Consider the following 17,593-nt stretch of genomic DNA (forward strand, 5'->3'; position numbering starts at 1 on the left):
ATCACTTGTCATTCAAGAGATGCAGATGAAAACAACACTGATATCCCACCTCACCCCAGAAAGAATGGCTGCTATCGAGAAATGAACAAATAACAAATGCTGGCGGGGGTGCAGGGAGAGAGGAACCCTTCTTCATTGCTGGTGGGAGTGCAGACTGGTGCAACCACTGTGGAAGCCAGTATGGAGATACCTCAAAGAACTAGGACTAGAGGTCCCATTTGACCCAACTATTCCCCTGCTGGGTATCTTCCCAAAAGAATTAAAAGAATCATACCACAGTGATATATGTGCACCCATGTTCATATTGGCATAGTTTGTAAGAGCTAAAACTTGGCAGCAGCCCAAGTATCCATCAACAGGAAACTGGATAAAGAAGATGTGGTTTTTTTTATAAAATGGAATACTATTCAGCCATAAAGAATGAAAAACTAGAATCATTTATAGCTAAATGGATGCATATCGAGGCCATACTTTTAAGTGAAATAAAGAAGACACACGTGTAAATACCGAATAGTTTCACTAGTGTGAGAAACTGATAGTGTAAACAAGGGTTAAAATGATTAAAATGAATAATTGATAATTTGAAATAGGAAAAAAGGTCCAAAGATGAAGGAGTGAAGGGAGGGGAAGGTGAAAGGAAAAGAGGAAAAGGAAAAAACTATGAGAGAATATTGCAACAACATACTGTCAATCTTCCTTCTTGTTCTGCCCTTTCTTTTCCCATAGCACTTTTCATCAACCATTAAATAAGTTATATACTTCTCTTGTCTATTTTCTATTGTCTACTGTATGTTTTCTACAATTAGAATTAAGAATTAATTCTAACTCTACAAATGGGATTGGAATTAAGCTTTCCAAAAGTGGAGGTCTCTGCTTTATTCCCTGAGATAGCTCGTAAATTCAAAATAGTGCCTGGCATATAGTAGACGCTCAGTTGATATTGGTTGAAATTATAAGCATGGACATTTAGATTCTAGAATTATGCATGGCACTGTGGCATTTCTTAGGGAAAAAATTTACCTTCCTCACTGAACTGTATCAAGTACCAAGTATATATTGATGAAAGTATCTTTTTGAATGATATTAAAATGCCATAGAAACATGACATGTTATTGTCAAGCACATACAGCCCCATACCATGCTTCATTTTTTCATAAAACCTCCACTTTTTTTGCAAACATCTTAACATTAACATACTGCAGTGGAAGTGAAAAATAAATTGATGATACATTTTTTCCTGACTGTTTTGTTGACAGGGTAAATCACTGTGTACAGTAAGATACCCTGGCTGCAGTTGATGCAGCTGTAAAAAGGCCATAGTCAAAGAATTGTTAAACTCAAGAGCATCTAGCTCATAATTACATGATATATGGAGAATCATTATTGCTCGCACCTCCCACCCCTCCTGTTTTGTATTTACTTATACAATTTTCAGTGAATTATTATTAAAAATAACAGGGGATTTAAAAAATATATCTTCCCTCTGCTGTTGTGGGGACAGGCAGAATCTGAGGGTAAAAGCAAAGTTACTCAGGCTAATAGACACCATGTCCCAGATGGAGCTCAGGAGGGAGTAGTCAGTACAAGACTCATCCTTTCAGCAAATACTATCTTCTGTGGCTTTTCAGCTACTGAGGGCATGCTTTGAAATGAGGTCGTTCTGATTGCAAGTGGAATATAGTGAGTGACAAAGAGGAGAAAAGAAAAGAAAATATAGGGTGGAAAAAAAGAAAATTACAATGGCTTCTTGGGATAGGACTTGGTGATGAATCCTAAAAGGAAAGTATACAGGCTTCAGTGAGTAAATTATAAAACCTCACAGATCTCTGTTTCTAATGTAGAAGGCAGTAAGTGGAATGAGGAATATCATTTGCTGGATTATGACTGACTATGTTGAATGTGAAAAAAACCTTGATGCAGTCAGGCTTGCTCTCTATAACACACTTGAAGAGGTTGAGGATTTTTTTTTAAGGTGTAAGAATCTCTGTTAGAGAAAAAAGGCATTAGTGGTGACCTTGACCATCAAAAAATTCATGTCAGGGGTATGCAATGACCATCACAAAAGATAGGTAGAAGTTAAAATGTAAACCCCTCAAAACAGGAATACCAAAGTAAATATTTTTGTCAGTTGGTATTTGGTATGGGCTGAATTGTGACCATTCAGAATTCATACACTGAAGCCCTAATACCTATGACCTCAGCATATGATGGTACTTAGAGACAGAATTCTTAAGGAAGTGACAATGTTAAAATGAGGCCATTATGGTGGGTCCTAATTCAACCAGACTGGTATCCTTATAAGAAAAAAATTAGACACAAAAGGAGACTCCAGAGATGTCCAAGCTAAGAGGAAAGAACATGTGAAGACAGTGAGATGGTGCCACCGATAAGACAGAGAGAGTCCTTAGGAGAAACTAAAGCAGCTGTATAAGTCACTTTCCTTTCCCTGGGACAAAAATACCTGACACCTACAATTAAAAGAGAGAGAGGTTTATTTTGGCTCGTGGTTTCCAGAAGATTAACTCCATGGTTAGTTGCAAGAGAGAAACTTCATGACAGAAGGCAGAGGAGAGCTGCTCAACCCCTGGTACAGGAAGCAGGGAAAGAAGGGAGGAGCTGGGGATAAGAATATACCCTTCCTCCTATTTTACATTATAGATTATTCATTCTAATCATTGGTACATTTTAGGTATACAATATAATGACATTCAAAGGGGTAGGGGTAGTGGGAGGGGCAGGAGAAAGGAAAGAAAGGAAAGGAAAAATGATGAGAAATGGAAAAAATGGAAATAAAGTCTTTGTAAATAGGGAAGGGTGGAGGGGGTGAAGGGAGGCTAGGAATGGGGAAAAAATAAGAACCAAGATGCATTATGTAAAGGTACAATTCCCAATGAGAAATGTAATTGTGTTGTATACCTACAATGTACCAATAAAAGAATTTAATTAAAAAAAATAAATTTTATTCTATAAATACAAAAAAAACCAAAACAGAATATACCCTTCCAGGAAGTTCCCCTAATCAGCCACCTCCAACCAGGCCCCATCCTCTAACAGCACATTCAGCTCCTAAACTCATCAATGGATGAATCCACTGATAATCATAGTGCCCCGCGATCCAATCACCTTCCAAACACATGAGAATTTTGAGGGATATTTTATATCTAAACCATAAAACCTGCTGACACCTTGACCTTACTCTTCTAGTGCCTGGAACAATGAGAAAATATTTTTCTGTTGTGTAAGCCATCCAGTGTATGGTATTTTGTTATGGCAACACCACCAAATGAATACAGTACATATGATTTAGAGTTGCCCACAGTTTATCAAATAGATTTAGAGCAAATGACAGAAAAAAACCCAATAATAATATCTAGTAGATTTGGTAAATAGCATCAACTTAATAGTAATTAAACATTCTGGACTGCCCTGAACAGGGTGAGTTGGAGTGTAATGGTATTTTCTGGCTTGCTAACATGCTATTTGAAAATGTGTCTGTACTTCAGCATTAAAATAATAAGATTGATCCAAAGTAATCACTGAAAATATTTCTTTCATCATGTCAGCCTCTTGTTTTCTGTAACCACACTGGAATTCAAGCCTCCTCCCCACAGCAAGGTCTGATATTGTAATTCACAGTTTCCCAAATGATGTTTCTTGGCATTCATGTGTTTTAAGAACCTCAAAAAAAGTGGCTATTGTGTGAGGAGATTCCCACAATGTATTTGCATCTACATTTCTTTTCCCTGTGCCCCTTTTTTTCTTGTGGGATTATATTCTAGAAAATGTCTTTTATGCCAATGCTTTACAAACTTGATGCTATGAGAATTTTATCACAATGAAGATGAGGTGAGAAGTGATCCCTGAGATTCAGGTTTTTTAATCAGCTCCTCAGTAAAAGTAGGGGCCACACTCTGGGCAGTGAGGCCTTTTGCTTTCTGCAGTTAGCATCCACATGCCCACGGAGCAGGGTCTGTCCCTTGATGTACTTGAACGTACTCATCTGCAAACGTTTGCCTTTTCATACTGTGAGACCAGAACCTTAAGGATGAATGTGGTCTTACAACTCTGTGTCTTATCCTCATCTGTGATGAGACTGACTTGCTAGATCCACAGCACATATTTCTTCTTAGCTGCTCAATAATTTCCTATAGTTTTACCATGTTTTTGTCACAAAAGTAATGCAGCCAGTCCCTACACAGTGACATAGGAAAGAAATTCATGGCTCAGTGAATAGCAAGAGGTAAGATTGAGAGAACAGCTCTTAAATTTGTGGACATTTTTCTTCCTTTTTAAAAGAAGAACTGAGAATTAAGATGGTGAAGGTAGACAGAGCTTAGGCCAAGCCAGAGAATTTCATCCCAAGTTTAACTCTCAACTAATGAGAATTTATTGACCATATGCTATACCTGCCTTCTGATCTCATTTAATAACTAGTCTTGAACTTCATGGGTGACATGAATGGGGTAGATTTTGTCATCTTTCAGCCTATTCTTTGTGCACATCATTTCCCGTATACTATCACTTACCTACTTGTTCCTCTCCTTTTTCATGGAAGTGTTATTTGTAGTCAGCTGCTTTAGTTAAAAAGAAATCAAGGAGACAATCCTAGTTAGATATCGGTATTTGAACAATAGTTATGTGTCTCCTCCTGGACATAGTTCCAGAAAATTCAGACATATTTTTAAATTGTGACATTATAGACAGCATTAAAAATCTTAGGGAAGTAATTTTTTTTTTTTTTTGGTACCAGGGATCGAACTCGGGTCCTTGTGCTTGTGCAGCAGGCGGCGAAGGGGAAGTAATTTTATGACAAGAGATTTTCACCAAATTACTCTGGGACGAAATTGATGAGAGTTTTGAGTAATAGTAACTTGAGGATCATTTTAATTAAAAAACAAGGCTTCCCCTATTTTTTGTGTTATCTGGTCACTTTATTCAGATTAAAGTACGTGTGCTGCAAATTAATCAATGTAGCATGGAGCACTGCTTATATATAATTTGAATTTTATGATACACATATTTATTTTACATAAAGATTGTAGAGAAGTGGTTTTCTGATAAGGATCACTTTGCTTCCCGTGGGATTATTGGCAATGTCTGGATGAATTCTGCTTGTCTCAACTGGGCTCGGGGAAGGGTGCCATCCATTGGCATATAGTGGGTACAGGCCATGGGTAGTATGAAACATCCTACAATGCACAAGTAGTCCCGCCACAGATTTTTAGAGACCAAAATGCTAATAAGGAGGGGGTGAAAAACATTGTTGTAGAAGAATCACACTTTCCTCATTAAACACTTTCATCTTCACCATCGCTATCCATATAAACAAATCATCCAAAGTAGAAGAGATCAACATCAAAATTATCATCAGCAAAGAACCATGTGGCTCTAGAGTGATAACCAATCACAAGTTCAACTAAAAGTAAATGCCCCATCGCAGCTACTGCTACACTAGTTCTCTGCAAAAGTGTAAATAAATGCCTTTGATCAAAACAAAGTGTTCACTCTTCAAAAGTTACTGTGGAAAAGATGGGTAGGAAATTACAAAGAGCTATGTGAAAATGAAAACCACACTTAACTTTTTTCCACTTTCTGGGGAACTTGTAATAGAAATTGTCATTTCACACCAAAGTTCTCTCACATAGGCTGATGAAATATTAGGTTCAATGCTTTCTTTATGGATTTATACTTTGACTCTGGGCAAGAAAACCACTTGCACAAATGTCATTAGTACATTTTGACTGTGAGAAACTCTTCAGAATTCTGAGGCAGCATTTATAAATGGTATTTGAACCAAAGCCCTTCCTCTGAAACTCCATTTAAGCAACTGAGACAAAGGTTGGATTGTTATCATTTTGAGAAAAGCAATTTTACTCTCAAAATATCAGGCAAAAAGCAAAGACAGTTCATTGGAGAGTCAATTTTTTTCCCCTCAAAACAATCAGGAGAAATTATGAACAATGATATGACCAATGCTTGTAGAGATACAAGGAATTGAAACCTATAACCATATTGAGTGCCCTTTTGAAAGGTTCCTGGTGATAGGAGGACCCTAGGGACGAATAACAGAGGTCAGACAGCCTGTGAAGTCAGGGAGAGTAGAACGAGGTCCTTGAAGCAAAATTCAAGGGCAGAGAAGCATCATGGGTTTAACTTATGAATTAGAGCTTCAACAGGTAGAGCTATTAGCAGAAGCAACCAGATTCCCTGTTTTCCCTGCCTGAGTCAGACCTCCTTCTTCCACATTTCTCCAGCAAATGAACTCTCCAGTCTTCCCTTTCCTGCTTGCCTGTTTTTGACCTTGCCCTGGCTGCATGAGTCTTACTTCCTGAGCTATTCCTGACTGTATTTCCAGTGTCCTCTGCAAGAAGGTGGCCTGTGTTTAATCCCTGCCTGCCTCATTATTTGAGAGTCTGGCTCTGGCTTTTTTCAACTCTGAACTTTACCTGCATGAGGAGGATTCACCTTCCACATCCCAGATGGGTATGAGGCTAAAATGTCAGCTGTCTTGTTCTGGGGGATAAACATCTGCTTGGTGTCATATTTACAGAGAAAGCACACAAAAAAGTGCACCAATTTGGTTGTAAATTGCAAATTTGTTTTTTTTAAGCTCTATATAACAGAGATACTTGAAAGCACCTACTTGAAAAGACTTGACTTTTTGAGATATTTGATTGTGGGGATCAAAACAGCCTCTTTAGCCGAGTGTTATGTGAGAATAGGTCAAATCACTGCCTATTTTTAGTTTGCAAAACTACTGATCTAGAGGAAACTCATTGCTCTGCTGTCATTAACGTCCCTCAAGTCTTCAGCCTCCCTCTAGAAACTGTCATGACATTTTGCAGAAAATCGGTAGCATCTTTTCTGCAGAAGCAGCCTGAGATATATTTTTGCCCATATTTTACGGGCTTTGCAATGAAGACTTCTGGTATTTTAAAATTAATTTGTATACCAATTTTTCAAACATTTTAAATTTTAGAAATAGAAAAGCTATGTGGGTGAAGGGAGGAGTGCCTCTGACGTGGCTCAGATTCCCTGCCCCCCCCCAACAGAAACGTGGTAAGCACACCATTCCCTTGGGATAATTTACAGATATGGAAAGACATGTTTATTCTTCAAATGAAAAAAAAATGGAAAAGATAAGTCATGAGGCTCTTATTGTTTTAGCAGGAAAAATAACAACTTGTCAGTCTGTGTAAGTAACTGTATTTTTGTGGCAACTGGCATTATGTGAAAATATTGACTTAATTCCCAGGCACCTTGGATGTGTGACATTCACACCCTGTGGCAGCTCCAGAATGTCTAAACAGGAGCAGCCGAGGGCAGCAATCTGCTTGGAAGTGGCAATGAGGGAATTTCTGGAAGGTTCAGTTGTATTAAATATCAATTTTTTTCCTAAAGATACACTTGTTGTATTTTACATATGATTGAGATCAGAGAATGCTTATATGTATCTAATGCGCATGCCCACAGACACACGCTAGAATGGCTGTGAGAGATAAGAATACAGTTGGAGACTGGAGTAGCATGTGTAAAAGTGTGCCATGCCACCTGCCACCCCTTGGCACTGTGACCATCCTCAACTATTGGCTTTAACCAAAAAGCACTAGTGAGCCTCCAGTCAAAGGGGAAAAATTGGAAGCTTTTATTTTCTGTAAATAAATGATATCAGAAAGTAACATAAGATTGTTTACTGAATATGTAGATTTTTCTTCATGACAGGCATTAGCATCTATATTGTCTTATCTAAGAGCCACATTAATTAACAGCTATTGAAATTGTCTTACACACATTGGGTCAGTCATAAGTCAAAGTCATGGGATTACAATACGAAGTGCTGGGTTCCATATTGTTGGTCACTTTATGGTTTGGGACAGATCAGCTACCAGCTGCACCCCATGCTTCATTTTCATGTCCATATAAGGCATGACAGCACTGGGAAACCCCTGTAGTGACATGTTCCTTTGTTCCTCCAAATTTCAGATTCAATCACAAGTATATCCTAGAAAAAGATCATTATTTTGATCTTTCCTTTTTCCAGAATCTGAAATTGGGAAATATTTATGAATTAAGTGATTAAGCTCTAGATAGGCAACATCTAAACAATGCATGTGTCAAATGCAAAACCTGAGTGTCAGACAATCAAAGTGATGGTTGACACAGCCATGGAGGCAGATCATTTTACTGTCAAAATATCCCAAGCATCAAGTCCAAAGGACCCACGGTTTATTTTAAGGTAAAGCTTAAAAGTCCATATCCACTGAGCCTCAGGGTGTTCACAGGGCTTTATGAAGTTGAACTCTACCTCCTTCCAAAGTTAATGGAGTCAAGGTACTCTGAAAATGTGTTTTTAGTTCAAAAAAGTAATGTCCCTATACACTATCCTTCTCAAATTATGGCTTCAGGCTGGCTAGAGGGCTTTGTGACATAAAAAGCCCTTACAGGTAGCAAAAATTGAACATAGGAACATTCAATAGATTTTCCCTGCACAATTAAAATATTTCTTGCTCATTTTAAATACGCCACAACATTTTAATGGGGAACAGTTTTTCATTTTTACTTTGAAGGGGTATGACCTCAACAACACAAGCTTATACTACATGGTGGTTTTGTGAGTTAGTTAAATGACATACAAATACATTTTAACAGTTGTAGAAAATATGAGAAACATACACACACACACACACACACGCACACACACACATACACACATACAGAGAAAGGCCTCTCTCTAGGCAATGAAATGGTAAAAGTATTAACTAGTACAACACAAGAATGAGTATTTCCTGTCTATCTATAGCAACAACACAGAAAGTAATCTTCTAATGTCTGACCCGGCAACATCACTATGAAGCCCAAACGTCAGCTTCCTAAGAGTCTTTCTCAGACTTCACCACACTCTTCCTCTACTCTAGAAAAGGAGACTAATAAAATACTGACATTGTGCTCACTTATGATTTTGTTGTGGTGAAGGCAAACTGGGAAGGAGTGGACATGGCTAATAAATATAGATATGTATATATTCAGAGAGAGCAAGGGAGCCTTGGAATATCAGAAAGAACTTAGCCCCCAGGGCTTCTGAATCCTGGCTCTGTCACCCATCTACTGGTAACTTTGCACAGGCTATTTCCCTGAGACTCAGGTTTCTTATCTGCTAAACTGGGGTACTGATGACTACAACCTCTACTTAAGAAGATTAAAAAGAAGTAATATATGAAAGTACTATAAGACATAACAGAGCATGAGCTAAATGTCACTTCTCTTTCCCCTTTTTCTTAGATACGGACAACATAATTAACTGCCCTCTCTTTTCTGGATGTTTCTTCATAAGAGTACATAATTCACCTGCTGAGATATAATTTGGGAGCTATAGTTGAAGTAGGGTTATCTTTTATCAAAATGCTTGTGAACCAAGATTTCTTGAAAACTAATAGTTGATTCTTCTTATTTCTCAAAAAAAGTAATTGGCTTCATAATTATGGCCCTGCCTTGGGATTTTGACTATATTGTGAAGACTTAAAGGTAATCTGGAAACAGTGTGTACAGAGTTAATTCAATCTCTGTGATATACTTTGACAGGAAAATATTTAATGCTCTAGGATTCCACTTTTTGCAAACAATTGTGCAAGTCTGTAGCTTCCAATAATTTGACCAGATGTGAACAAGGGAGTCTGTGCAGGTGAAGACTCTTGAAGCTAGATGAGTGAGCTTATCTTACTGCCCCATATCACCTCTCAAAAGTAGCTTGGAGTAGCTACTTCATTAGGATAGACACATTTTTTTTTTTGCAGTAGTGTGTATTACTTCCAGAAATATATGCGGTAAAATACAGCTCTCTCTTAAATACAATTTGAGATGTATGAAATTTAATGCCTATAATATGCAGCAACAAAAGAATCTTTTGAGCAATTATTTTGTGACCAATCACTACAGTAAAAACTTACACGAGGGGCAAGAGCTTGAGGGCAGTGTTGCATGATGATTATACAATGTGGTCTCTGAAGTCTGGGTTATTTGGGCTTATGTGTGAATTCTGCCTCTTTCTAATTGTGTGACATCAGACCAATTATATGACTTCCTGAAACCTCAGTTTTCTCATCTATATCATGAAACCAAAATAACGGCTATTTCCTAAATTTGTCGAAACCACTAAAGTAATGAAGAGTTTATAAAGAAAGCTAGTCTTATATTTAAATAATTAAGATACCAAGATTGACCCTTGAACTATTCTGTAATGCTTCATGTGATAGGAGAAATTATAAAATATGGTAAGGGTTAAGAGTTAAGGAATTTGGGGAGAAACAGTAACACTGAAATACAAACTGCTTAAAAAGCAGAACAAAATTTATTGCAAGTTTATCATACGCTTGAGATAAAGACAGTTCTTCATAGGATGTTATATCTATGGATTTCCTATGGGTCATTTATTTAAGAAACTGATAACTTAGTTATAATTCAAATATATTAACTAGATTAGGGAGAGTAGCTCTGATTTTTTTTAAAGATGAAAATGTTCTGTTTGAACTTTTTTAAAGAATTCATGGTAATTTAAAAAAAAAATACATGTGATCTTTATGTGGCTTCCCTTGATTTTTTTCTTTTTGTCCTATAGTTTGAATCAAAAATGTTCAACATCACTGGTCATTTGGGAGATACAAATGAAAACAATGCTGAGATTCCACCTCACTCCAGAAAGAATGGCTGCTATCATGAAATCAACCAATAACAAATGCTGGTGGGGCTGTGGGGAAAGAGGAACCCTGCTCCACTGCTGATGGGAGTGTAAACTGGTGCAACCACTGTGGAAATCAGTATGGAGATACCTCAAAGAACTAGGACTGGAAGTCCCATTTGACCCCGCTATTCCACTGCTGGGGATCTTCCCCAAAGAATTAAAAGAATCTTACCACAGTGATATATGTGCACCCATGTTCATAGCAGCACAGTTTGTGATAGCTAAAACTTGGAAACAGCCCAAATGCCCATCACTTGGACATTGGATCAAGAAAATGTGTTTTTTTTTTACAAAATGGAGTACTACTCAGCCATAAAAATTGAGAAATTAGAGACATTTATAGCTAAACGGATGCACATTGAGGCAATACTCTTAAGTGAAATAAGTAGGACACACATGTATAAATACCAAATAGTTTCTCTGGTATGAGAAACTGAAAGTGTAAATAAGGGCTAAAAGGTATAATAGGTAATGTGAAATAGGAAGAAAAGGGGCAAAGGGGAAGAAAGTGGAAGGGGTAGGGGAAAGGAAAGAAGGGAATGGAATTAATATGAGAAAATGGAAAAATAGGAACAAAATCTTTGTAAATAGGGAGGACTGGAGGGGTTGAAGGGAGGGCTGGGCAAGGGTGAAAAATAAGAACCAAGAGAGACTATGTAAAGGTGCAAATTTCCAATGATGAATGTCATTATATTGTATACCTAAAATGTACCAATGATTAGAATGAATAATCGGTAATGCAAAATAGGAAGAAAAGGTCCAAAGGGGTAGGGGTGTGAGGGCCAGGGGAAAGGAAAGAAGGGAAAGGAAAAATGCTGAGAAATGGAAAAAATGGAAATAAAGTCTTTGTAAATAGGGAAGGGTGGAGGGGGTGAAGGGAGGGCTAGGAATGGGGAAAAAATAAGAACCAAGATGCATCATGTAAAGGTACAAGTTCCCAATGAGAAATGTAAATGTGTTGTATACCTACAATGTACCAATAAAAGAATTTACGAAAAAAAAAAAAAGACCCTGGAATGTACAAGGTTCTACTGCATTTATTTACACCTAAGACAGTAGTGTGGGTTTTCAGAACCACACCTATTACCTGCAGCCAGATCCAATTGATAAACAGTCTGAGAGTGTTTTTTTCCAAAGTTCCAACTGATTTCATTACTGCAGAATGTCAAAGCTTGGAGTCATTCTAAACTCTTCGCTGCATCATATCCTCACATCCAGGACATCAGCTCTACTTTGGAAATACAACCCAAATCCACCCATTCCTTCCCATTTCCCCCACCTCTATTCCAGTCATAGTACTAATCTTTTGCTGATCAATTGGAATATAATTTTATATATCCATCTTGCTTCTATGTTTGTTACTCTACATTATATTTTCTGCAGAATAGTGAATATTTGTTTGAAAATGGAAACGAGATCATGCCAAACCTTTGTTCTGAACTCTCCAATCAATTCAAATATCTAAGTAAAATACAAAATCTTGACACAGCCCTCAAACTCATCCTTGTAATATTTTCATCATTCTCCATTCCAGTCACACTGGTGTCTTTGTTCTCCATCAAGGATGCCAAGTACCCTGCTGCCTTGGGGTCTTTGCCTTTGGTTTTCTCACAACATGGAACATTCATTCACTTCCAGTCTCTGCTTAGTTATCATAAGACAAACCTTTTCTTTCTTTCTTTTTTCTTCTTCTGGTACCAGGGATCAAATTCAGGACCTTGCACTTTCAAGGCAGGCATGGTGCCACTGAGCTAAATCCCAGGCCCAGGACAAACTTTTTCTGACCTCACAAGTCATCCTCTACCATTTTTTCTCCTCTTACTCTTTTAGTTTACACCATCACACACAGTTCCTCACTTAACCACTTTCTTTCTCTATCTTTCCCAACAGAATGTACACCCCATGAGAATAGTAATTTGTCATTTTGTCATGATTACACTACCAATGATGAACAGTTCTAACATTTGGATGCCTCTCAGTAGCTGTTGCTGAGTACAAATGGAGGGATAATCACAAAGATCAGCTTACTCAAGGCAGAAACAAAAGCTTGACTGATGAACTGATCATCAGCAATTATGCATTTTAGGTTTTGTTTCTTACTTTTCAGCTTTGCATTTCTAACACAGGTAGTTTCTTATCCCTCCTAGGGTACAGATTTCAAGTGTATGGCATAGTCAAGAGGATGAAGGAGAGAACTGATATTCCCTTGTCTAAGCCATCATTGCTGTGGCCTCAGTTCTGTACTTTACTCTTTCAGATAGAACCAACTCCCTTTCTCACATCCACTGTAACTCAGGCTCAGACGCAGAGGGCAGGGAGGAAATGACAGTGCAGTTAGGGGCATTACCCCTGATGTGGCCTTAGATGCCTTAGGTAGGTATGGCAACTTTGGAGTCTAAGTGGCAAACAGTGAAGATGAGAGTTCTTCATATTAGTTATTCACATACTTAAAATTCCTCCTTGGCAGTAAATTAGAGAATTAAGCAGACAACATGCTTCTTTACTGCTGCTCCTTAGGTGTCCCATAGGGTCCCGCAGGCATACTATTAAAATATATATCCTCATGGGCTGAAAAGCTGGTAACATCTCTAGCTGCATTTATTATTTTACTCACTCTTCAGGCGTCAACTATCTATTGAATATCTGCTATATGCAGGCACCTGGTGATGCTGGGGTATGACTAGGAATCAATTAGACATGATCTCTTCCCTAAAGGATTTGGTAAAGTAGCAGGACAAGCATCATATAGCTGTAGAGGTCTCTGTGTACAGTCCTGAGGTAAACAGAATGCCATGAGAGGGGAAAATACAGTGAACTCATCCCACTTAGGGGCACATCCAGGCTGAAAGCTGAACAATGACTAGAAATGAAAGGTGGAGATAGAGTTCACCAGGAAAGGGACAGCAGGAGCATAAACTAAGGTAGTGGGGAGCATGGTATATTCAATAAGCGAAAGATAATATGTGTGGTCGATGCCCTGAAATGTTTGTTTTCTTCTACAGTATTTGTAACATTTTATGAAGTTTGGATTCTCCTAATGAACAGTCCCTGAACTCGCACCAGAAACTGTTGATTAGGAGAATTCAATGAATTGAATATGATGGTTTATGATCAATAATGTCAACTACCACAGGAAGTGTGACCAATAGAACTAAATAAAATATATCTTAGTAATTTCTCCTCATGTCCAAAATCCAGCTAACTCAGCCCCCCGAGAGTTGGCTAAAGTTTTCAGCATGGACCCTTTCAGGGAGAGGAAGGAATGGGGAGTGAGCCTGGAATGTGTAGTAAACATGTAGTTTATTCTAAATCATTCAGGCCATGTAACCACCATGGTTCTAAAATCTTTGTCTTTACCTGAGAAAGACAGGACTTCTCTGCATCGTCTCAGGCAGAGAAACTGCATGATCTAATGGCAGGTTTAGAAATAGTGCACCTTGACTGCTGAATGCAGAAGGTACTGAAGGAGGCCCAGAAGATGAGAGGGGCCTGATAGGAGCCACTACAGGTCTCCGCACCAGACAGCAGAGAGTGCTACGTAGAGTGTTTGGTAGAGTTGGGGAGAAGGAGGAGCAGGCAGTGTGACTGAACAGCCAAGCAATGGAAGAAATAAAACAAGATTTGAAGCTCAAAACAGATGAATTAGTTTTGCATTTCATTTTGAAAATTAACTTTTATTTTTATTGCAGCAATGCATATTTTGTCCTCGATTTACATCCACTCCGCCTCCACCTGAACCACATGATTTTGGTACAGATTTTCCGTAATTTGCATTCCATTTCTCCAAAATTCTATTTAATTTGCTTGGAAATGAGGTACGACAGGTGTCCTTTGTTAGCTCAGCACACCCTCAGAGGCAGCCCCACTCTCAGCGGAGTGAGTTAGCTGGATTGTGAAAATGCTAATATTTATTTTATTCAGTTCTATGGGAGACACTTCCTATGGTAGCTGGTATAGTTGATCATAAACCATCATATTTAACCCATTGAATTCTAATCAACAGTCTCTGGTGCAAATGTGGGGTCTATTGAATAGGACAATCTAATCTTTATAAAATGTTCTAAATACTGTGGAGGAAAACAAGCAAAAACTCTCTTCTTTGCTAAAATAATTATTAAGAACTAAATTATATTTTCCATTTATATTTTACCAACATTTTATCTGCACTCAAATCATCTGTATTCAAGATTTCTAAGGATCATGACACTGTGTAATAGGTTGGGACTAGCCCCATTTACTTTGCAGTATCATTTGCTGTGAACACCAAAAAACAAACTGGGAGGAAACGCCATATAAATATAAGGAAACAATATAGAAGTAGCTGGAAAACTGAAAAGACAGTAATTAAACTCAATGGTCAAGAAATGTTAAAGAATTAAAACAATTGCCAATAATTGATAGGTTATTTCGTGTATTCTTCATTCAAAATGTGGTGAATGACTTTTACATCACTTACATTAGTGGACATGTAGAGGTCCATCAGGGGTCCTCAGGTGTCACAGGTGCCCAGGAAGGGTGTGAGATTATGCCTAGCTACAAAAAATAGATAGAGCTTCAAGCCCATTATTTTAGTTCAAACTGGTTTTTACTGACTTATGTATTCATTTGAGTTATGGGAGTCCAATATTTTCATTGCATGTACATATCTCTGACTAGTTTTGGGGAAGCACTGGGGATTAAGCCAGAGCTTTCATGTTGAGCTACATCTCAGCCTTCCATTTGCTATTTTTTTTTTCCTTTTTAAAATTTGAGATGGGGGTCTCCCTAAGTTGCCCAGGCTGGGCTCAAATTTACCGTCTTTCTACCTCAGTCTCCTAGAGTTCTGGGATATGGGTGTGAATCGCCATGCTCAACTGTCCACAAATTTATTTTCATCAGTTCCCTCAGATATTTTGCCTTTAGACAAAATGGAATTAGCCTGCAAAGCACTCATTGTCTTGCTGAAAACAATTAGGAAGGCAAAATAAAAACAATTTGCTGAAAAGCATGAGGGAGCTTCCAGTGAAGTCAGAACTTAACAAAATCAAGATGAGATACAGCCAGATATGTAGTACAAGCCTGTAATCCCAGCACTCTGGAAGGCTGAAGCAGGAGGATCATTTGTACCAGTTCACCTGGGTAATTTAGCAACCTAATGAAAGCCGGTCTCAAAAAAAATAGGGCTTGGAATGTAGCTCAATGTGAAAGCTCTGGGTTCAATCCCCAGTGCCACAAAAAAGGGAATGTGGGAGAGAAACTTAAAACTTACTTGAAGCACATAATCTACAGAAATTCTTAGGATGTCAGTTCCTCTGTAGTCAAAGGCCAGTCCATCTGCTAGACCCTGCATGTCCTGGACATATAAACATTCCAAACTGAACTAGCTGCAATGATAACTTATGGGTGGTGAAGGGAAGCACAGAGGGAGGTGAGGCAATAATTTTCTTAAATGTCAAGGTTCTGTGTGCCATGAGCTTTCTGTTTCTGTCAAAAGTTGGGAATCAGATATCACCCATAGTGACAGGATTCACCTCAAGAGGAACCTAAACACTGGATGAGAGGAAATTGTGATGTCTCCAGGCTTTGTCACAGATGAAGGAAGAAGCAGTAGAAAAGGTAGCTGTTTCTTTGATCCTAGCCTCATACTTATAGACCACTAAATCTGAACTTCAAATATGATCTGCAAATGAGGCTACCCACAGAAATACAGAAAAACACCAACAGTACTGATGGAGATGTCTATCACACAACATTAAGTTAATTCCTGTAATTTTCTTCATCCACACTATCTACAACACACCATTTATTGTGTATCTATAAATTCTGCAATTATCTTATAAAACTGTATTTATACAGATGGGATTGTATATTCATGTACTAATATTATTTTATTACATGAATACTTAAAACTTTGTTGCCTTTTCATTATTTTTTCCTGCTCTTCCTCCCCTATTTCTCTTCCACCACTCTACTCATTCTTTTTTAACCTTCACTTCAAAACATGGAAATTGCCATTGAGAAGACTCTAGATTCTTCAAAAACCAAGTGAACTCTTTTATTATTTTCCACTACAGGGTTTGAATCCAAGGCCTTCACCCTTTTTTTCGTATTTCAAGGCAGAATCCCACTAAGTCATTAAGTTGCCCAGCCTGGGGTTGAACTTGTGATCTTCCTGCTCCCCTTCCTATAGCGCAGCCCAAGTGAACTCTTGCACTTTGTTGTGGAATGTGACAGTGATAGTGTGCTTGCCTTGTAGATGGAGTCAAAACCAGACAGTTTGCCTTGCTATTACAAATATGGCCCAATTTAGGTTCTAGGCTAGAGTTACCCTGAGATATTGGAATTATGGCAAGAAGTTTGGGGATTACATATTGTGGCCTATATAACTTGATTACATATTTGGCACATAGAACTTGCCAACTGCCATCATGGGGTATAAATAGGATAACCCATGTTCTAGATAATGGGGAGCTTGATGTGGGGCTCCGAGCCTGGTGTAGGACTTCCTGCTGGCTGGGTAACTTCAGGCACAGAGGCATGAACAGTGCTAAATTAACCAAAGAGCAAGCAAAGCAGGAACAGAGGACACAAGTGAATTCAGCATTATCCCTGTCACTCTGAGAAAAACAGTAGATTTTTTTTTTTATCTAATGAACTGGTTAAGAAAAAAATGTGAGAATATTCTGTGGTGGTGCTGGCAGTGCTAAATGCTCAGAACTGGCCAGAGTTTGAATCTGGTACAAAACACCATTCCCTAGATTTGCCAGTGTCCTCACCCCTCCTTGGCTCTTCTTCTGTCCTAAACACATTTCCTGTTAACATCACATCAATAATCTTACCATTGCCACAGTGTTGGTGTTTAGCTCCTACATCCAGGCA

General features: G+C 38.2%; 1 protein-coding gene across 10 annotated transcripts in view; it reads right to left on the minus strand.

Moving 5' to 3' along the window:
• The window catches only part of Ctnna2 (catenin alpha 2), a 1,179,603-nt gene that overhangs the window by 221,850 nt on the left and 940,160 nt on the right, over positions 1–17,593 (minus strand). The window lies entirely within an intron of this gene.

This window comes from Heterocephalus glaber, unplaced genomic scaffold (genome assembly GCF_053883595.1).
Source record: "Heterocephalus glaber isolate CG9 unplaced genomic scaffold, H.glaber_assembly_v1.0 deba00000470, whole genome shotgun sequence".
Classification (NCBI taxonomy): Eukaryota; Metazoa; Chordata; class Mammalia; order Rodentia; family Bathyergidae; genus Heterocephalus; species Heterocephalus glaber.